Source organism: Lichenostomus cassidix, chromosome 2 (assembly GCF_008360975.1).
Source record: "Lichenostomus cassidix isolate B80296 chromosome 2, HeHo_3.0, whole genome shotgun sequence".
In the NCBI taxonomy this organism is placed as follows: domain Eukaryota; kingdom Metazoa; phylum Chordata; class Aves; order Passeriformes; family Meliphagidae; genus Lichenostomus; species Lichenostomus cassidix.
Window position 1 is genome coordinate 122,943,157 of NC_139482.1, and position 23,193 is coordinate 122,966,349.

Sequence of the window (23,193 nt, forward strand, 5' to 3'; positions counted from 1 at the left end):
TTTTGCCTAGTCAAAGAATAAAGAGCTGAAGATGCAGCAAGCTTGACTACCTTGAGCAAAAGCAAGAGAAAATTTAAAATATTCTCAAGTTACCAACAGGAAAAATTGTAACAGGGAAGTCTGGTTGCATGCATTTCCACCTTGCTTATTTTCACCTCCAGCTTGGGCAGACAATCTTCTCTGTCTGACAACTGTTTGCTAGCATGAAGCAAAACTGAACCAGGTTTCAACTTTCTGCAGCTCATCAAACCAAGATTCATTTGGAAAACTAAACATCTTAAGAAAAGACCCTGGATTTGCATTTATGGTGGGTTTTGTTCTTATTTTGTTTTAATTTTCTGTCAGTGCTGTCTTACATTCATTTGACATGCCTCCTGGTTAATCCTGGGTAATATACTCAGCTATGATCCAGCCTGCAAAGGAAGATCATTTGATTCCTCCACCGTGAGTAGGTATATGGGGTACATAGGGTACTCAGTCAGCAAGGGCTCTGCCAACACTCATTCCAACAAATCCTGTGATGATTATCATGAGTCCACTCGAAATAACACACATGTTCTTGAAAACATAAAAGTGAAGGCCCTCACCAGTCCAAAATGCAAGTAACCACTGCAGCAATGAAGAGTATGGCACAGCTACCATAGACAGAGCACAGCTTATGTTTGGTTGTTACCTAAAAAGTTGTAAAGGATCGATTCTGTCCCTTTCTCTGTGAAATATATGCATTTCAAACCAGGACAGTTTCACAATTGATGAGAATTATTTATGAAACCTAATGTCCAACATTTCAGTGCTGCTGAAATCAAAAGACAAAGCATAAGAGCTTAAAAGTGGATCGTATCTTCCAGGATATGTTTAGGCTTATTGAGAAGAGAGTTCCCCAAAGACGTTTTGGAATAGGAAGGGGAATGAAGAGGAAAGCTCCTTACTGAAGTATCTTAAACGAAGACCATTAAACTAGTAGTTTTAGCCATTTGGGTATAATATGGGAGAAATTCCCAGAAAATTCTCTAGGATGAACCAAACCTTCACCTTACTGACAGCTGCTGGCAAGATGGGTTTCCTTTACCTCTAACCATGAGGTTATCCTGATCCCTAACAATATATTTGGCATAAAATATCAGACTTTTCTGCCTTTATCAATGGGGGGGATAACGAGATTTTGAGAATGGGAAAAATAACAGAGAGAGAAGGAAATCTGAGAGGCAGAAATGGTCTGCGTAAACAGAAAAGAAGGAGGAAGTACTTTTTAATGAGAAAATAGGAGGCTTGGGAAGATAGAAAAGAAGGGATAAATGTAAAGCATGTGTCAAAAAAGCACTGAAAACACTGCAGGGTAGAAATCTAGGAAACTATACTGTTTAGAGTAGAGGCAAGAAGAGGAAAAAAGTTACTGAAAAGTAAAGACTGCATAAAACTATTAAAACCTGACTGAAACTAAATTCAGATCTTTGAACTACAACATTCTGTGCTGCTTTAAAAAAATCTTAATATATTTTAAACCTAATAAAACTTAAGACTAACACTAGTGGTTCCATAACAAATTTCAAAAACGAGTCATCCCTCCGCGTTTTTCTCCTCTCCTTCCTCCTACAGGAAAAGCAGCTCACCAGTAACCTAAAGCAGGATGCTGTTGAGAAAACTACCTTCAGGGTCCAACACTCTTCTACAGAGATCAAATTGAATGAGGTTTAAACTGAATTAGAAGTCCTCTCTCTATTTGACAGGACACAGTGGGAGAGATATTGAGCTCCACCTTTGTAACTGAAATACAAAGTATTACTTTCATCACACATCAGTTCCTTTTGGGCTGCTTGTTTGACTACAGTAATGTTTTACAAGGGAATAGACAAAACTAATTTTTTCTAATCAAGCCTTTAAAAGTGCTATTTATTACCAGGGAAGTCCACATAGAAAATCTGTGAAGAAACTGTGCTTCTTATGATTAATACATTTAACTTCATAGAAAATAAACCAATAAATAATCTTAAGCACGACTCCCCCAATTTTAGCACTGCTCACTGTACAGTCTGCAGAGAACTTTGCTCAGATTTCAACATGACTTCAGCATATATTTGTAATGCAAAATCCAAGACATTGTATTTTCACAAGAAGAATCACAGTCTTCAATGCTGCTTCAGTAACTTGAACAGATTCCAGATACTTTAATCATACTTAACTCAATTTTTAAAGAAGCTTTTCCAGTCACAGCACATCTGCTTACAAAAAGATCCCAATGAACATCTCTTTGAAGAGCTGACACAACTGCCAATTTATATGAATATAAACATTTGGGTTTGTGACAGATGTTCCCTACAGCTAAAACACTTCAAGAGTATGTGGATGATGTAGAAAAAGCAGAAACATGAATACAACATGCAGTGGTGGTCTATCGACCACATTTTAGAGCAACAGGAAATGATAGGTTGCTCCATGCATAGTAATCATATTCTATCCACAAAGGTATTTATCCTTAAAAGAGATAAAACTATCCTATGATTAAAGCAGAAGCTTGAAGCAGGACCCAGAAACAAAGCAGGCATTTTATTATTTTCAGGAACAGTGGCCTAGAGAGACACAGGACACCAGTGTAAAAGGAAAGAAACCATCTACTTACTTCATTTTGCAAAAGGACTGGCTTTATTTTTGAATAACAATGGTGGTATTCAAGATCACTTTATCCAATGACCATCAGCAGGTACCATTAACCTTCACCCAACCCCCAAGCACTGTGCTTCTCAAGGATCCACGTGTTTTCCTCCTACCACTTCCTATTGCCAGGTAAGAGTATTAAATTCACTGAGAAGCAGACAAAGGTATTTAGTTACATACATAAATGAAGGCATAAGGATTTCTCTAGAATTAAAAAAAAATGATTTTGCAAGGAGACTCAAAGCTTGATCCATTTCCATAGAATTTATTTACAATATTTATGAATTCTAACCCTTTGAGAACACCAATTTTGAATGGAAGGATTCTACCAAACAGCCACATTCAGAGGTGGGAATCCACTGGCTGCTGTTGCTGAGCCATGACCCCTTCTCAGGCCAGTGTCCAGAGCACCCACTGAAGCACCACCAGAAACCTTTGCCTGAACTTCAGCCAAGGAACAATGGGTCCCAAAAAGCTTACTCTGTATTAGGCTTCTCTCCAACTCTTCTGGAGTGGGCAAAGTGACAGGTACAAGGTCTACCTTCCCTCAAACATCCACTTCCAGAAGATGACGTTTAGTTAAGTTAGAGGCAATCTATATAACTGCTTCAGTGCTCTTTGTAATTTTTGAACTGTCATGGAAAAGAATTAGAAAAAAAGCAAAATGAAAATCCTTTTTCTATTTGAATCATATGTCTGTGCAACCACACATCACCAATGTAACACAGAAGGTAAGGGCACAGAGAAAGCACACAGTATAGCCTTGCTAATGGTGCTAAAGGAATTTTAAAAACAAAGACAAAATTTAAAGTTTATGTCTTGTTACTACATTAAAAATAGGGCCCATTAGCTTTGCATGCAAATATCAAACTACTGTGTCTTAACTTACAAAAAGTAGGTCTTCTCTTTGCTAATCACATGAGTAGCACAGTGTGCATTTTCAAATTCAAGTGACTTGGAAGCTTCCTTCTGACTGCCTATATCCCTTTTACTGCAATTTGTTCTCTATGCTGATCCTTTCATTTTTTCACTGAAGCTTTAAATCTCTCAAAATCTTAATGGTAAATTAAAGGGTTTAGCCAAAACTCCCCAGACTCTTCAGTCAAGATTTTAAACTTGTAATTTTAAAGTATTTATTATGTGAAAGATATATGAAGAAACAAAAAACCCCAACATTTTTACATAATAAAACTGGAGGGGGAGGATATGGAATGACATATTTCAGCTGCTGCTAATTAGGAATGCTGAGGGAGGAAATGTTTGGCTTTTTAACTTAAAAGTCACTTCAGGTTACAGCAAAAGGTGTAACTCCAAATGGATTTACCTTGGAAAGCAATGAGCATTTAAAAACAAGAAGGCTATAACTAAAAATGGGGATCCTAATTATGCCAATTTTGGCCAAGAAAATGGTACAGTAGTTTCGCAGGTGTGCAATTTCATATGCAAAGGAAGCATCCTCATTACTAAATGGCATTAAGAACTTTATTCAAACTCTAAATTATAGGTGTAGACATTAAAGCATTTTGTTAAAATATCCAATATTTAAAACTGCATGTGATCACAAATTAGAAAGCAGTCCTTTTTCTATTAAAACTACTCAACTTATTAGTTTAAAATTTAAGGCAACAATGCTTCTATTCTTGGAAATGTTGCTACAAAAATAGCAATGCAATTACAGAAATGGTTGTCTCACCAGGTCTTGGCTGGTATTTCCCACTCATTTCAAAAATGCATTCACAGATACCTTCTATTTCATACTATAAAAATACAGGACAGATATTTTGAGACAAGCAAAATATTTTGGCTCATATACCCTCTATTTTGTTACTGGTTTGTCTCCATTGCCTCCTTTTGGAACAATAACCTGTGCAATACAAAGCTAAATGAACTTGCTAGGGTTGCCTATGAACACTCTCATCCACTGTCCATTCTTCCATGCCCTCTGTCCCACCTCTCAGGAATGTGCATTTCTGAAAGGAGTAGGAAGGCAACTCTTAAACCTGGGGTTAAATTCCTAAACTGAGGGTGTAGCTCAGAAAATTTAATTTAATTTTTTTTACATTTTTGCATAATTATTTTTAATGTTTCCAAGCATAGTCAGTGATGGCTTTCAAAAACTGCAATGAAAGGAATCCCTGGATTATCTTCCATAAAAAATCAATTAATATAAAAACACTCCAAAGACATAGTTAGAGCTGAGCCATGGTACTCTCAGTGAATGCCATTAGAGGTCTTGATGCCTTTCATTTTTGGACTGTGAGAATTTCAAAGCATGTTTTTCAGATCCATTATTCAAGAGGTTTTGTTTCAGTTCCTTAGCACAGTACAGAACAGTTACAAAGTTTACAACTGTTTCACTTTCTCTTTTTTTTTTTTTTAATGTGAAAGACACCACATTATCAACCTCAGAAAAAATACAAGAGCAGCAAAGGTAGTGAAATAAATTGACCATCACTTTCTCTCCAGATTTTTTGTTCACCATTCTTATCACCATTCAAATCCACTCAAAATCGCCCTGTAGCTCCTCATCAGTAATACTGAAATGATAAAGCATCCCCAGAAGCAAACCCACCTCTAACTAACTGCAGCCAGCAGCAAAGCAGTGCAGCTGGTGTGGAACGAAGCTGTGTGTGGAACAATTCATCTTGTTTCTAAAAAATGTTTTGAAGCATTCACAGATGCTGCCTGAGCCCACACTGGTCTCAACTTTATCAGCAAAGGGATGTCCTATAGCTGGCTTAAGGAGCACAGATCTGTATGATTTTGTGTAAGTCACCCTCTGATGCCCCACAGGGAAGGAGCGCTGCAAAAGCACACCACTTCCCAGAAACTTCTCCCTCATTGCCAGTATACACAAAATTCTTGTTCAGAAGAAATATGGATGAAAATAGCACATTGCTGTCAGGCTGAAGGCAGCACATTTCTATGTAAAAATCTACATCTTGCTTTTTGCGGCGAGGTACACCTTGCACATGTAGTGATGAGGACAGCAATCCTGCATCCAGCAGGTCCAGACAGCAGTCATAACACACACCCTGCCCCTCAGAATGAGCTCCTAGGCCATGCTGGGGCAAAAAGGCCAGATCCCAGTTTTGTACATAGCAGCAACAGCAGAAAGTGGCAGCAGAAAGGTACTGTGAATTTTGCACAGCGCAGAACACGGGTGGTAAAAGAGATACCAGGAGAGTAGTGCCATGGGGCAGTATCCTGCTGACAGCCTTTTTTTAAAGGCTATTAAAGACAGGACAAAGAGAATGCATAAATCTGAATAACCATGTAAAGATCTTGATCTGTTAGTAAGAAGATTGAGCTGTCTGCACAGAAAGAAAATACTGGTATTAAAAGGAGCTTAGATCTATCTGGAAAAAGTATGTAGTAATCAGGAAAGCAAAGTCCAACTAATGCAGATGAGAACAACAATTTGCAAATAATATTGATGAACCATTAGGAAAAAACTCCAAGCACTGAGACTCTTCCATTGAACGTTTCAAAACTGAAGAGATGTCAAAATACATGTGCTAGTTCAGTTCAGGATAACCTGCTGAAATTTCATCTCATGATACAGTGAAGTCCTGAGAGATGACCTGAAGGTCCCCTTCAGCTTAAATTTTTTTCATCCATTATTTATTGCCACAGCATCCAGTCATTCAAATAAGGTATGGTTGCTCAAAATAGGATTTTCAAAGCCTCTCTGTTCTCTGCAATCAAACACTTCACAAAAATGCTCCAAGGTTGCTGGCTACATTCTATTAGAAAATGCAATCTCGCTTCTTGTGACTCATCAACCCATTACCACTTCAGCTGTATTTGTTTCCTACTCCATTTGTTTTCTTCTTTCCTTGAACTAAGAAAGTAAACATGCTCTCATTTCTTCTGAGCAGTTACTGTCTGTGACACCTGCTTAATGATTTTACAAAGTATTTTTGTTCCTTGCACCAAAACCGTACTTCTACAAGGAAATGGGCTATACTCAGCTAGACAGAAGCAGAGACATACATACTCTACTAGATAAAATACATACTCTGCTAGACAAAAGCAGATAAAAGCCTCTCATATTCTTGATAGCATTTAGCAGAATGCTTTAGGAATGTGTGAAACAATCAACTCAAACAACAGCCATTGTCACCTGGTGTTTTGGAACAACAATGCATAAGCAGATCCAATGGCAAACATCCTCAAAACCAACAGGTTTTATGCACCTGAGGAAGTCCAAAGCCAAACCCCACCTTGCACTGACCACCATCTAAAGCAGAAATTTGAAATAAATACACAAAGAGTTTGGTCATATTAGCTAGATGCTGATGTGAAAAACACCCTGAAGCACTTGAATATTCCCCGTGGACAAGTGGAGCTCACCAAAGTCCTAATACTGCATGTATGGACACTTGGGGGGAAAAAAGTACTGAATAGACTGGTAAAAGCAGCAGAGTTTGGGAGCCATTGTTAGGGGGTAAAATATTATCTCTATTTATGCTTATAGAGCTGTCCAAACCCATAATTTATTGGTCAAGCCCTGGCAGCTTCATCCGACCCAAGTGCAGGGACCTTGTCACCCTTCCCCATGTCTCCACTGTTGGCTATTGAGATGAGAGCCGACTGAAACTAGCACAGACATCAGTGAATGAAACATGTAAATCTTCATTCCTATTGCTAAAAGAAGGTAAATGCAAAGCCTGACAAGAATTGTTTTTAAATTGTCACAGAAAAGCATAAAACAGACCATTGTGAAGACACTGTCAAGCTCTGCTATTACCATGATATCAATAATCAATGGCATTTGTGTCTGTGACAGCAAAAGAATACAGCCCAAGGTGTCAAATAGTTTAATCTAATTCAGCTCCAGTATGGACATTTAAAGTCTAAGTAGAATTTATTTGTAAATCACTTCTAAAAAGTAACATGCTTGTCCTCAACTCAAACAAAACCCCAAGTAGCCAATATTTAACTACTAGAACAAACAAAAAAATCTTGCTGTAAGTTTTGCTACAGTTTCTGCAAGAATCAATTTGCTTGGTACAGGATCATTCCCTTTTTTAGGGATGGAATCCACAGAATAATATGTATTTTAAAATGTACTTCATATCACATCAAAGATGCATGCTGTAACCTTTTCTCCATGGCACAGAGAGGTAAGCTTTGACAAATGAAACTTGCAAGAGGTGGCTCCTGTCATCTAAGAACTTGTATCAGATATAGTTATGTCATCATATAGTAATTTATGCCAGTTCCTTTCTCAGTCTATAATCTAAAGCATATCCTTTGAGAGGAAAATGAAAGAAAAAAGAAATCTGAGTCTTTAGTCTGCATTTTTGTATTTTTTCCACTGTTTAAACTATGAAACAAAGTATTTTTATTAAAAATTTGCTTTGCAACTTACCGAATGTTAAAAAATAAAGACTATATACTTCAATATGTATTAAAAAATTAGCCAATTATTTTACAAAACACTAAAAAGCCCCATAGCCCTTTATACCTATGGGCACCAGAAGCCAGGCAAACAGCTTAAAAGATGAAAAATAAAGGTAGCCAAGTAGAAAAAAACCAAAACAACAAACTAATGTGAAGTATGCTCTAGCTCACATTCTTCTATCCATCTTTCCACAAGTAATCCCCATTGTAATTCCTACCCCTTCTCTTTCCCATGCTGAGACCTTGTCTCAGTCAGATACTTTTCACGTACATAGTCCTAAACCTTAAGCCAGCCACAGTTCAAATTCACTTTCCACAATACTGATCTAGTTTTCTTAATAGATGTGGTCTCAGTCTTTCTCCCTTTCTACACCTACTTTCATTTCCTAAATCATAACTTCTCTGGCCTCTCTGTGGCTCCCTGCGATCTATGATGAGGCATTTCCAGTCTTCTTTTCCTATCTCACAAAAAACTATTAGACATATTTTCTTGCCTCTCTTACTTACTGCCTCCTCACTCATCCTAGTCCTAGCCTATTTATCTAGCCAACCTCATTCTCTTCTCAATTTCTTACCTCAATACAACTTTCTCTCTCACCAGTACTGACTAAGTTCAGCTGTCTTCTTTTTCTTGCAGTGTTTCTGAGTTTTCTCACTCAGCTGATCCATCCCCCTGCACCAGCCATCCTGGCAGGTCTCTTACAAGGGATTATAAGTAACACATTTTGATAATTCAGACATGGTTCTTATCAAAATTCAAATCAGACTCCTCTTTTCAATCTGGGTAATGATTAGCTATGAGAACAATGACAATGAATTTAAAAACCTGCCCAGCTCTGGTGCTCAACTCTTAAGCTTTGTACAGCTTGGAGAAGTTGTCACACAGGGGAATCCTCAGCCAACCAGGATAATTCACATAATGCCAGGTGGTTTTTGCAGGTATGTCTTCTAACCCTGCTCTAATGCTCCCATCTGCACTGATGGTAAGTACTGTCCATGACCTTTCTACATCTTTAAACCTCATCACAGCTACAAATCGGATTTATTCTTCTCTTGGGAAAGCTGGATGCAGAAGACATGTAGGGAGGCTAAAATGGCCTTTCCAGTGGCAGTGAGTGCTGGCAACAATGTTAATGTAAGGGCTGGTATACAAAGACAGACAGAAAATAGAGCTGCTGAACAAATGCAGCAGATACCTGAATTCTCAGTTGCAAGTGAATGCAACAGGAGAAATGCAAAAGGTGCTAAATATGAGGGAAGGCTGGGCACTAATGGACAGAGGGGTCTGGAGGAGATACAGGTTGAGGAATACAACTTTGGAGAATGCAGGTAGGGTCTGTAGAGAGAGTTGATGGGCTTGAGCAAAAAGGAGGAAAACTGGATGCGACTCTAAGACAAGAGGAGCTGGAGGTACCACATGGTTCCTCTTTATCAATCAGCTAAGGCCAAGGGAGGATTGCTCCTTCCCAAAGCACTACTGGAAAGTACCAGCTTCTTCCCTGAACCTCCCTATTCCCTCGTCTTTCCCCAACTCTCCTTGTGGCTGTTGGTGCCTGCAAACAGCATTGCCTGTCACATCTGCCCTCTGGCTTGCTCAGTCACTCTAGCTACTCGCTGTGGCAAAAGTCAAGTCACATTTATGTAACAGTTGGTCTGTAAGATGCAGCATATGCAGATTACTCAGACAACTGCAAGACACTCAGCTGAAGATTTTAGCTAAAAATGTCTGACAGTATGGTCTGAAAAAGCTAAAAGAGGATAAAATGGGATCTGGCAGGGAAAAAGTCCCCCTGTAACAACAGATTATAAAGCTAACTATTTCCAGTGCTCTCAAACCATCTTGAAGCATCACCAAGTGTGCATATCTGGAATATATGCCTGCATTTCTATAGCAGAGAACATTATCCAACATTTTAATGCATATCAAATACTACTTCTTGAAGTTTCAATTCCTTGTTCATGTCCATTTATATGAATGCCTCAAGAGCAATCTCAGCTACTTACATTATAAATTAACAATACGGACTAACACTGAACAGACTTTTTGAAGAAAGAGTTCATGGTGCTCCTGTAAAAGGAACATTTTCAGATTTGGTCAGGAGTATTTCTTTGTAAGTTAACACTTGCATTATTCATTCCAATGGCTTTCACAGTTAATAACAGTCTATTCAGAGACAACATGAAAATCTTATTGGGGAATGGTGCCTTAAAAATGCAACCAGTTCGACACTGTCAGTTTGATTTTCAAGAACTGGCATGGAAGAGTGTGAAGCTTGGGAAGGCTCACTTCTCTGCAGAATGCTATGCACTTGCCTTTGAAAAGAGAAAATATTTAATAGTTTTTCTGCTAAAAACCCTAACATATTAATAGATCTTAATCAGAGTCAGGAGTGGGACAGTGTTCAGACGTGTTTCAGATTTTTAAAACATGTCCTTCGTGAAACTGTGAAACAGATGAGGAAAACATATAAAAATATCCATGAATAGGTGGCTCTCAGCAAGGCGTTACCAGTGAGACAAGTCACCTAACAAGCCACTCACCTGCTGCACACAATGATGTCAGAAGTGAGCTCAGATTGCTAAGGGCAGCTTTTGGAAATACTAAATGGAGGGGAAAACCATCCAAAAGAGCATGAAGCAAGGTATTACCAGACACTATTAAGATACTAGAATTTACAAAGGTTGACCTAATGCTGTAATGCTTGAGGTTAAAGAAATATGAACTATCACTGAATATAACTATCAAAAGGAAATTTTCAGAAAATTTAGTTTTGGAGGCAATAAAAAAGAAATGAACTGTTGGATAAATCAAAAGAAACATGCAGGCAAAAATGGCAGTTGCAGGTTGAAAGTGGACAAGGAGAGACCTTCAGGGAAAGCTAGGAAAGAAACCGTGCTGCTGGGCACTGCATCAGAATGTGTCTTGGGTTCCTAACACCAGAGACAGCAGAAGGGTAGGAAGGGTTTCCAGAGGGAATTCTGTTTAGGGAACACTGACACTGAAACAGGAGCATGCTTATAATTTTAAAAGGAGAAATGAAAGAAGAGGGAAAAGCTTAGAGTACTTATAATCTAAGCAATTCAGTGAAATTGGAGAGAAAAACAAGCAATAGGCCTCAAGGATGAAAAAAGCTTATTTAAGAATAGTAAACATTAGGTGTATTATGACAGCAGATGTACATCCAGTATGTAGAGTACACCCGGAAATGAACCAGCAACAACTGTCGTGTTATTGTGCAAGGACAAGAGCTATCTTCCTGATCTACTTCTTTGGCTTATGCCTTTTTCTATAACCACTTTATTGTCTTCTAGTCAATAAAGAAACACTGCAAAGTTCTCACGAAACACAACACACAAACATGGACTGAGAAAAACATACCAATAAAGGTTGTGGAGTTTTTTTTTCTAGATGTGGAAAGATGAAAGATCTACAGAAACTTAAATTATTACATCTTTCTTCAAAATGAGAAAAGTAGAGATAGATAAAAATACCCAGGGAAAAAAAGGAAGGAATAGAGATTTTGTGACTAGAAGAAGCAATTAAAAAGTAAAAGAATTAATGGTTATTATACAGTCAGGCAACTTCCCCCTCTACAGTCTCACCTCCAAATTCTTCCTAGAAGCAGCTTCTTCAAGGAGTTTTTCATCTATAAGCTCTTTTTTGACACCATTTTCTCCTACTTAAACTGTGCAACCTTTCAACTGGATCTACACAGGTAGACCTCTCACATCAAATATTTATTATGCACGTATAGAACTGCCAACCAAAAGAGTCAAAGTCATGACAAAATCTGTGTGTATTTGAAGAATGGAAATAAAAAATAACATGATATGAACAAAAGGAACTGAATCTAAATCCCCAGCTTCCAGGTCTGTGTTTCTGTTGTTTAGTACCATCCAGAACAGAAGAGTTTAATTTAGAGCTTTAAGTTGGCAACATCATCAACTGTGTCCAGAGAAGAACCATGTTCTCTGGCAGATTGTAGCACAAGAAACAATTTGAACCCTTTTCTGTATACAAGCTTGGACAAACACTTAATGCTATTACTTTCTAATTTTACTTAGAAATTCATTTAAAAAATTTAAGCTGTTTTCTTAGACCCTCTATACTGAAAACCCAGAACAGATGTCCTAAAAACAATTTAGAAAGGCTGTATCATATCAGATCTTCATAACACTAAAAACTGAAGAGCTGAAAGTACGACTGCTCTCTTTCCATAGTCAGACCACTCTTGTTAGCTCATCACACACGACTGCTAAGACTTGTGCTCAAGGCAGCAGAGCTGCTGCAGATGCCTGGGACAAATCCTGTGAGCATCCAAACTATGCCAACCATACCTTGTGCGACTGCTTGCCAAGGAGAGGGTGTTATTAGCCAGGCTTGGCTCAAACAATTCACTGCCCACAAAGCTACTTTAATGTACTGTCTCTACTGGGGTAAAAAACACAGTAATCCAACAATACATTACGATACTTTCCCATCACTGCAGCAATTCCCACCACAGGCAACACTTTGTCTCCAACAAAGAAGCCTCACATTCTGTGCCTGCAAAAAAAACCCCTATCCATACTGTAGGGATGCCAAGAGGAACATCTGTGTGCTCAGAAGGACACAAAACTGGCTTTTTTGTGCGTGTGTGTATGTGTGCCTGGGTGAAAGAGATGGGGGCAGGGAACTCACAGACAATAGCTTGTGTGACTGCATGGTAAGGAAATGTTCTTTCATTCCCTTCCTCCTTTTAATTTATTTTTTAATCTGAACAAGGGAGTCAAACAGCCACAACAGTTATCAGCTACTTTTCCAAGCCCAATGAAAAGGGTTAAGTTTCTCCCACAAGACTAGTTTTAGCCTGGATTCATTTTTATCAGAAATAACTTCTTTAGGCATTAAACACATATATTCACATTTCATCAAATAATATGAAGATTCTGGGTCTACTTGCTCCTTTATCATAAATTATTATGACTGTAATAATGAAATTGATGAAATGCTGAACTACAGATAGTAAAACGTCTCCTACATGATGGATGCATTCGTGGGCTTTGATTATTAACAAATTGAAGCTTAAAAATGAGGAAAAAATAATCAGACAAAAAAACCCAAAACCAAATACTACTGTATTTCTGAATGTTGGGTCAGTCACCTGGAGTGCAGCACTACCATGAAATTAATGCTGTAAAGCAATGAAAACCAGTCCAGTGGAAGCAAACTATTATAAAAAGCCCCTCTACAGAGGGCAAAGACCATCACTTACTAGCAAGCATTTTTATTTTGTTTTTATAAAACCAACTTCATTTGCCATTTAAATAATCTAACAATTCTCTACTGATGGACTGTCCTGGCCAGTCTTATTTATATATGTTCAAATTCCTGGCTACATTCAAAGGTCAGAAGAAACTGTAAGGGTTTTTTTTTCCTGGAGCTATGCCTGCTAATGCCACATTCTCCTTTTCTTCCTGCCCATTCTCCAGCTACTCTGTTCCAACATATGTGATGCCATGTAATCATCTGACAGAGCCCATTAACTCAAACCACTTCATGCCTCAGCTTTAATGCCAGTATCTCCAAAACCGGGAGCATGAGGCCAGGGAATCAATTAGCAGCAACTTACCTGTTTCCCCAAATATTTGTAACTTTTTAACCAAGAGTCTGAAATTACATCCCCTTCGCTCTGAAGGGGAAAATGGAGCTAGGAGATGCAAATCTGGAATAAAGTCAGTCTCTCAATCTTTCAATCCTCCTCTCAAACATTCACCTTGCTAGGAACATGCTTCAGCAAAATAGGCAGGTTTTGACATACCTGTTTGCACATCAGACAAAGAATTTTCAGATAACAGTATGCACTGTTATCTTACCATGCCTTCTCCAGAGAGAAAACTGAGTTACAGGAGCTCCTACAACTCCTGTCCACAAAGCAATCGAATAAAACTGTTCTGTCATCCGGGAGAGGTGTCCACAGCATTTTACTCTGGATTTGGAAACATCAGTCCAGCAATTTAGGAAGCTCAATGCAGAGAGGAATGACTCAGCTGTGCAGAGTTCAGGTCTGGTAGGGCTCCCTGGGTGTGGAATTAGTCCAAACACCTCTGACAGTCTCTTGACTACCCAACCACATAAATCTAAACTGCTTCTCTACAGTGCCAGACGTGATATAGCTGCACTAGACTTCCACTTATCAGGAGCTCCAAGGGGCACAGTGAAAGTGGCTTTTCAGAGTCAGATCAGGACAAGGAAATTTTTTTAGTGCTTGTTTAGCCCTGACCCTGCCAAATCAAGAATGATTGCACAGTTTTGCACTGGGCTCCACTTTCCAGAAGGTTGTACTAACCCAAGTCTAATGGTACCTGAATAGGAAGAGTCAGCCAGCATGTCCTGCTGGAGCTCAGGACGCAAATGGCTACAACACAGCACTGCAAAAAAGCAGCCCAACATCTGAAGGGGCTTGAAGTGACAGGGTGCCAACATCTGCATAGAATCACTTGGGTGCTCTTCCTAATACATCCTGTGACAGCCCTGAGATGGCTGTCATGAGATGCCAGCCAGGGAGCAAACTGGCTATCTCCATCCCTATCACCTTGGAAAAGAGGTGACTGCAAAGAATGATGTCCAAACTAGGACTCATTTAGATAAAACACAACTAAGTCTTTGACTAAAACTGGAGCACTTACTTGAGCTTACAATGCATGAAAGAAAAAGGTTTCACTTGTTCTATGCTTGAATAAAAACCACCAGAAAATAAAAATAATTGCTTAATACAGAATCTGTGAATGAACAATGTATTTTAATTCTCATTTTGCATTTCTCAGTGAAAGTACGAAGTGCTCATAAAATCAAGATTAAAATGGTTGAAGTCAGTCAATGGCAAGAAACTCGTGATTTTTAGAGAATCTTCCTTTTCCCCCTCATTGTTATTGCTAAATCCTCCCAGCTTCAGAGCATGATTGTGCTAGGTTTTGTATAAATGTGTATAGACAGTAAATCCTGAAATATTTGTAAACTAGTGCTTTAATTCTGTAAGAGTTGTGGTCCATGTCGCCAGCATGGATAAACTTACTGACTTCTGTGGGATTACACACACAACTCTGCAATGTGCCTGCACAAGTGGCTGCTGAATAGGGGCTAAAAAAGCAAAAAAAACCCCTAAACCCCCAAAATCAAGTAAAATAATGAAGAAAAAATTAACAAAGTAAGGAGGCAACATCTCTCATTGGCTTGACTTTTTTCAGAGCAGTAACTCTTCTTTATGAATGTAACACATTTCCAACTCTATTCTTCCTATTTTCCTCCAAACTTTAGACACTTTAACTGAAACTTATCCCATAACTTCCTTTGCTGCCTCCCTTCTTCCTATCAGCATTTATTTGATTTTAAAAATATCACCAAAGGTTTCTCTAGCTGATGTTGTGGGATACAAGCACTCAGTGGGAATATTTTTCCTAGCCAATGCTCATACCAGCTCCTAGAAGACTGAGCACCTTGGCCTATATCCTGCATTCCTGAATAGGAAAATGGAGGCTGTTAAGATTCTGTCTCTTTGTCTCTCTGTTACCTGCAATTGCTGTATATTCTGAACATTCTACACTCAACTCTTGACAATATGCAAAAAATATTCAAGTTGTCTCACCATTTTTATCTGCAAAAGATTGTACTGAACATTTACATTTATGTTTATATTCTTAAAAATCAATGAAAAGATATTTCAATAATCCAAAGATTTTTGAAAACTTACAAAATGCACTATGCCTTTTTATAGATGCAGGAAACTGTTTTACAGCAAACTATTCACATGTCTGGTATGTTCACCTTTAGTTTCTGACAAGTAAGAATGAGTTTTGTAATTTAATAAGTTTTGAAGCTTTTCTGGAATAGTAAACTAAATACATTCTGCCAGTGAATTACTGCAAACTTAGAGTGGTGGCATACATGAACCAGAGTGGAAATAACTGTAAAGAAGCCCAGCATATCCACCCACCACCCTTCCATTTACTTCTCCAGGTCACACCCCCCTTTTGTTTTCCATTTTAAACCTTTTAATCTGGTTTTCTTTCCCAAGCTACCTTGAAAACCTCACTGCTTCACTTACTACCCCAAAAGACAACAAGCTTTCCCACTGTGTCATATTGGAGGGATCTTATTAAAGCAAATGAAAGCCAATGGAATATTCACCATTTATAAGCCTGGAATAAAATGGGAACCCAAAATGTTAGAAACTAGTCTTGTACTAAAGGTAGTCCTTCTTTCAAATGCCAACTTTATACTAAAAATTAAAAAATACCAATAAAATAAAGAACAGTCTTGTCCCAACCCATTTTCAAATAACCTTTGTCACTGAAAAGGGACCTGCTTAACACTTTCATTTATCTCAGAACATAAAGATTGTGGTTATATTTGCTAGGGAAAGCAAGGGAGATTTCAAGACTGCTTCCGTACCTTTCACTTGTCAGTCTTTTCTTCCCTGCTATCGTCCAAGAATCCCAGCTCCTGCTATTGCTTACCTACCAGTGGAACACGGTAAGACGCAATTAATCACGATAACAGAATCCTATTCTTGTTTGTGAGTAAAACTAATTGTAGTACAGTATTTCTTTTCCATCACCTTAGAAGGCATCTTGCAGCTTTCCCACAGTATCAAGTTCCCAACACATGCACACACACAGAGCACCCTGCTGATGACTCATTCCAGCTTAACCTACCTTGTGAAACAAACTCCTCCAAACAATGTATTATCTGCATTTTAAATGGCAGGTGAAATTCTACCACTCTCACTATAAAAAGGACAGGGACGTTTATTGTACTCCACAAAAGATTTAAGGAAAGTATTGATGGTCCAAGCAATTTGTAATACTCTTGGGGTGGAAAAAATCGTTCTGAAAGTTTTCTCACACAGGGAAAAGTAAAAACTACACATCAATGATTTTACCTATTAATGTGTCAATTCCATTAAAATGTTATCAACTCTGAAAGTATTTACTTGAGCATTTTAAAATACCATGCCTGCAGTAAATCACTTTGGAAGCCGGTGGTGTTAGTTATAACATTAACGACCACACAAAGCAAAAACAGGCATTCAGTCACCCAGGCCAAATTCAGTTTCTCTCATACTTGGGAACAAGCTCAGATTACATGGGTGATAAAACACTCGCAGAGCCCAGAGCAGGGCTGAGCATCCGGAGGCAGGTACAGCTTTAGGCTGCTGCAGGACGGATCATCAGTACCTGCTCAGCCATTTATCACCTGCAGAAATTTAACCTGTGACCAGGACATAGTGTGTAAGTGTCCTTGGACACAGAGATGCACCTCCAGCGCTGTCACCACCCACCACACCACTAACTGAACTCCTGCGAGGCTGACGCTATTTCAGCACCTTGTTTCTGTAACAAGCACACTGCACTTGGAGCACACCGTGCTTGCACCCTTTCAGCCCTGTCCTGGCTACATCTCACTCTGTCCCCTTTCAGCATTAACCACACTTAGGAAGTTAAATGAACCATCAGAAGAAACTCAGAAGAAAGCGTGCTGGTTAAGGTGAGGTTATTCAACGCCAATACTGATGGATGCACAAAAATAACACTAAGAAAAACATGACAGTTAAAAGGCCACCACTTATCTGACACTGTAAGTAAAACGTCTTAAATGGAAATATTTAAACACTTGATTTACCTTCCTTTTTACAATACTTAATCTATTTGTTTTGCCTTTCATCCACAGACAGAACAGATTTTATCAAATCAAAGCTTCCCAGTAACATGATATGACAAAATAGGAGTAATTACTGAACCTTAAAATGTCACTTTTTGCATAGGATTAATTTTAATTTATGAAATGTACTTTTGTTTATAATATATAAATAAAACTTAATGTATTAATATACAAAAAATTAGTATCTAAAAAGACAGCTTTACTTAACACAGGATTTTAGTAACATGCCATATTAAACACCCAATGAAACAGCAAATAAATGCAAGATTGATTGCTTTGCTTCACCAACTGCAATAGAAAACAGAAAGAAGCCACAGAAGTTTTAGAATTCAGCTAGCACTGCAATTACAGGTGGGTGGGAATTGAAAATGCCTGGCAGGGGTCTTAGATTTGTCTGCCCATTGGATTCTCTCTCCCAAGAGCAATTTTTGTAGCCAAAAAAGAGACATAGCAGCATAATTTCTGAATGGCAGTGGGAGGCCAGCCACTGCAGAACTGGGGCAATGGCAAGACAATGTCTGCTATAACCTTAGTGCTGCAACAGAGACAGCAAAGTGGCTCTGGGAAGTTCAAGGGTTCCCTTTTGCCACGTGAACAGTAAATGTCTCACACGCATGCTGTGTCATGATACAGAGAACAGACTAAGCTCCAAATAATTATTTCAGTGGTTTTCTTCTTGTTTCATCAGGCATGATTTGAATGTTTCAGCCTCACTTCGGAAACCAAATTAGTTTTGCTGGAAGGACTGGGGAAGAGACCTAGGAAGTATATACAGAATATTCCTGGAATACTGTAATCATAGTCTGCATGTCAAACATGCTTATCCATAGTCATGATGTAAAAAGAACAATTCATAACACTTCTGTCATTTGACAGTGCAGTGCAAGCACCACTCTGATTATAGTCTACATTTCATGTTCATACATAATGATTATCAAGGTAACAATGCACTAAAAATGTTGTATAGAACTACTGTTTTGTGGAAATTTGTACAAAGTACAAAAAAAACCACATAAAAATGAAGACTAGTGAAAATAAAGAACTTACTATTCAAACAGTTTGGATTTATCCTTAGTTTATTCTGCGGATGTTGCAAAATAAAAAGTTTCCAGCAATCTGCTCTGCACAGAAATTGCGCAGGTTGTGCAGTAACAGACAGATTGGCTGTTTGATATCAAACACAGGTACCTAAACAAAACTGCATCCTCAAAAAGACTACAAATACTTAGATTTTTCAGAATAGCAGTTTATTAGTCTAAAAAATGCAATCCTCCAGCACGTGGGAAAGAGACTGCTGTAACTCAAGCTGCTAGAGTGTGTCACACTAAGTAATGGGGAAAAAAGTAAGTTAGTAACTCTTAAGCATTTTCAAGACTTATTTCCCGATTTTGATATCTAAAGAGTTTCTACGAAATTACTAATTGATACATTCAATGATAACAGTATACCTTCTTAAAGAGTTTGCCTTTCAGGAGTCAACTGGTTGGTGCATGTGTGCACATGCAGGTGTTCAAGGAGTGACAGATTTTAATTAAACTATAATATAGGTATGTAGGCTCATACCAGATACTGCTATTTGATTGTGATACTGGATGCTCACACCTTTTTGGGTTTTTTTCCCCCTAACATTTTCAAGCCTTAACATAAACTAACCCAGGTACAAAGCTGTGAGTAGTATTCATTCTTCAGTAAGAAGCATAGATGAGAAAAAAAGTAATTTGGAGGGCCTGAAGTTGAGAAGCCACAACAAAAGCTTATTTCTTGTTAAATAGCACAAGCCTTTGGTGAGCCAGAAGATATTTACTCAAGTTACAGTTTAGTAAAGCCTGATAGCAAATTGTTCTAGAGATAAGGTCATATAATTGACCACCTCAGCTTCTTCCAACAATTATGGAGCAAATGGGAAAGGAACAAGAGCTGACTTAAATGCACAAATCAAACTGAGGTGGCAGAATCAACTCTGGGCAACAATTGTATCAGTAATTCAGGCAAATGCTTCCCATCTCACTCCTAATTATTTTATGGTCATTGAGCAGATTACTTTGAGATTGTATTTATGAGCATTTCTCATTCATCTAGATAATACAAACTTCAAAAAAAGTATTTTACAAACAGCACAAAGAAATACTTATTTCAGGAATTTTGAAATGTTTACTGCACTTACTGTATTGAAATGCTGGATTTTCTACTGTACTTGCCTCAAAGTGTCTCAAAATCAAGTCTGTTTTAATGACCAGCTACTTTCTAAATGCTTGACCAAAATCAGAAAAATTAAAGGTGGGGTGAAACAACAAGTCTTATCTTTTACACCAAAGGAGGTTACCCCTGATGAAAAATTCATCTAACTAGTTTTTAAGAAACTTCTGTGAAGGAAAGGTTTTTTAAAACTGGCCCTGGGTAAACCCTCTGACAGTTTCACTATCCTAACAGCTGAACATGTTTACCAAATATCTAAGCTAATTGTCTAAGCTAATTGTCTAAACTAAGCCAACTTTTTTTTGTTCTTCCTCCAGCCAAGATCAAAAAATATGAGTGAATCATCTTGTATACCAGAAATAGGATTCTAATCCACGCACTAATTATTTTCATATTGAAATGATTTAAAAAGAAATTATGAAATAAACTTCCTTTAATACTTTGTTAATTCTGGTATTTATGACATGAAGGAAAGCTGTAAGAAAGCTAAGGTGGCAAAAAAAGCTTTCAAAAGCTAAAGATGAAATGAAAAAAATTTCTCCAACATTCACAGTTCAGTCCCCTAGGTAAACATTCAAGTTTAATTCAACACCAGTGGTTTTACTGCTATAGAAGTACAGCAAAGAACAGAAAGAAGAGCCTAACTCTCCTAAATCCCAGTTCAGTTTTCTCTTCTTCCCGTGAGAAGATCAGCACTACTACTAGCTGTTACTCTTGGCACCAGCAGAGATCACCCCATGCAAACTACCATCCAACACTAAAAATGGTACTTGATTCTCTGATCCTATGACTGACAACTGGCACAGTGATCAAAGGACTGTGAAATGCAAATCATTCTATTTCTGACCAGGAGATACAAAACCGTCCTCCCTGGTCTGTAGGATGTGAGTTTCTGCTGTCAATGCTCCAACTGCCTTTCATCCAGGAGAAGAACCAGTAGACAATAAAGACATCCATGCATGTGTCCAGACATCTACCACCTTAGCTCAGTCTACATGGATTATTGAGCAAGTACCATGAGACATCTGCCCAATGAAGGTCACCCCTGTCAAAAGAAGCTGAACAGGATAACACTCCGTAAAAGAAGGCAATGTACTTCCAGAAATGCTTGACACGTTTCTGCAGCACAGAAAGAAAAATAAACAACCAGCAAGGGAAAATGACAGTGGATAACCTAATTCCAAGTACTCAAAATCCGACAGAATTCAGCACGAAAAGTAACAGGAGACATAGGCCATGGGGTATGGGACAAGCTTAGTTAGGCAGCACCACAATCACTTTTGCCTACATGGTACAAACAGATGAATACATTTAACAATTGCTTGCTAATAATGAACTGCCCTGAAGAGTTGCTTCACTATGGGAACAACCACCCCACATCAAAAGAACCTCATTTGTATATCAAAGGAGAAATTACACTCAATAATAATGTTTCTTTGAATTGGCACCTAAAAATAGTATTGGACAAACTTAACTTTTGGTCTGAAGACTTTTGAAGGGAGAAGTGATTTTCATTATAGTCAAAAAACAAAAAGAAAACACTTTCATTCGACATACTGCAAATACCATAGGAAAGAACAGAAACTAATTTTAACTATGTGGTGTGAGGAGGTGGGTGTGAAAAAGAGGAAGACTACTTCTTACACATACTTCAAAACCTCTCAGCAACATCAAAGGAAAAGCATGCCACATTCTTCCAAGAGGTGTTTGTTTACACTCCAAGAGCAGCTTATGGTGCGTAGGACTCCCAGTCCCATAGAGGAACGTGCTCCCGTCAATGCTGAAATCCTCTCACGCTTTCCTATTTACTCCTCAAAGACCTCCTTTATTTCACCAGCCCCATACGAAAGCTTGCTAGATACTCAAGAGGTGCATAGTACTGTGCCATTGATGCCTGCTTTGCCCACTCAACAGAATATTAAATGTCGCCTTGCTTACTCTCTCCCCACTGCTTTCCTCTTTCCAGAAGCACTTCGGCGCTCTCTGCAGAATTTTGCTACTTCATTCAACACTGTCCACAAAGTCTGAAGTAGCTTAGTCGTGGGCTTTATGTCACTTACCAATGATGGCATGGCTTTATGTCACACACACAGCACTTTCAGGCTTTTCACTAATCCCCATTCTTCCTTTCATCTAAGCCTTATGTTACCCAAGAATTTGACAGGAGGAAGTTTCATATGGACAAGGCCTTCTAAAACCAAGCTGCCACTGGCTGTTGATGCCCAGATGAAATACAGCAGAATAGAGCTTTCATCTGTCAAAGGCTGCACAAACCATAATGCAAGCTCCCAGCCTTTTTCTCTAAATAAGGGCAGAAGTAAGAGCTCAATGTTCAAACTCATTTGAGTCTTTAAACCCAACAGAAGTACCCTGAACAAATAGCCAAGTGCTACAAGCAAGGATGGACATGCACGACTTCCCATTTTACCTCTGCAAGTATGAAAATCACAAAAAGATGTTAAAACTTTTCTGAACAGATACTAACACTAATTCTACAATTAAAGGAGGTAGTGCCACCAGTTTTTAAATTCATTACAAAACTTCAACTCAATTGGCTACATTTAAGCAATATAAACATTTCTGCTTTAGAAAAAATCAAGTCACATTGTGACTTTTGTCACCAGTCTAAACCCATAAAATGCAGAAGAAAAAAATGGTAGGTAACTTCAACGTATTCAATTACTTCCATTAATTGTTTACACTTCCTAATGAAATCAAACAGTTTCGCAGCCCTAAGCAATATAGCTTAGAGATGAAAAGCCAGGCCATACCCTCGTTGTTTTGAAGTCTCTCCACTCCTATGAGCTGCTCCTAGTAGGAAACACCCTTCCTCCAGCTGTAAGGGCAGCTGAGCAGCTGCCTTAATAACCAATGCCAACTCCACATATTAATACATAAAAGCAGCTGCCTGCCTATGCAGCTGAAGGAAAAGTGCTGGAGGCACAGGCCAGTATCTAATACTGGCTCTGATTGCAAAGGCAGCTGCTTGGTTCATACAGCTGCAGGAAGAGTGCTAGGTATCAAAGTATGAGGAGAAATGAAAGATGAAATGGCTCAAGCTGTGTAATCATAATTCCCAGAATTTCTAATAGATACTTGCATCCTTAATCTCTGATCCTTAGCTGCCCATTTGTGAATTGGGGTAAATATGGGATAAATATGCCTCTCTGCTCATAGGATCCTGTAAAATTACATTCATTTGTGACTGTGAAGCATATTAATACAGTGATACCCCA

At 38.4% G+C, this 23,193-nt stretch overlaps 1 protein-coding gene across 1 annotated transcript in view; it reads right to left on the reverse strand.

Moving 5' to 3' along the window:
• The window catches only part of MRPS28 (mitochondrial ribosomal protein S28), an 82,142-nt gene that overhangs the window by 1,129 nt on the left and 57,820 nt on the right, over positions 1 to 23,193 (reverse strand). The gene's annotated exons all lie outside the window — the stretch shown is intronic.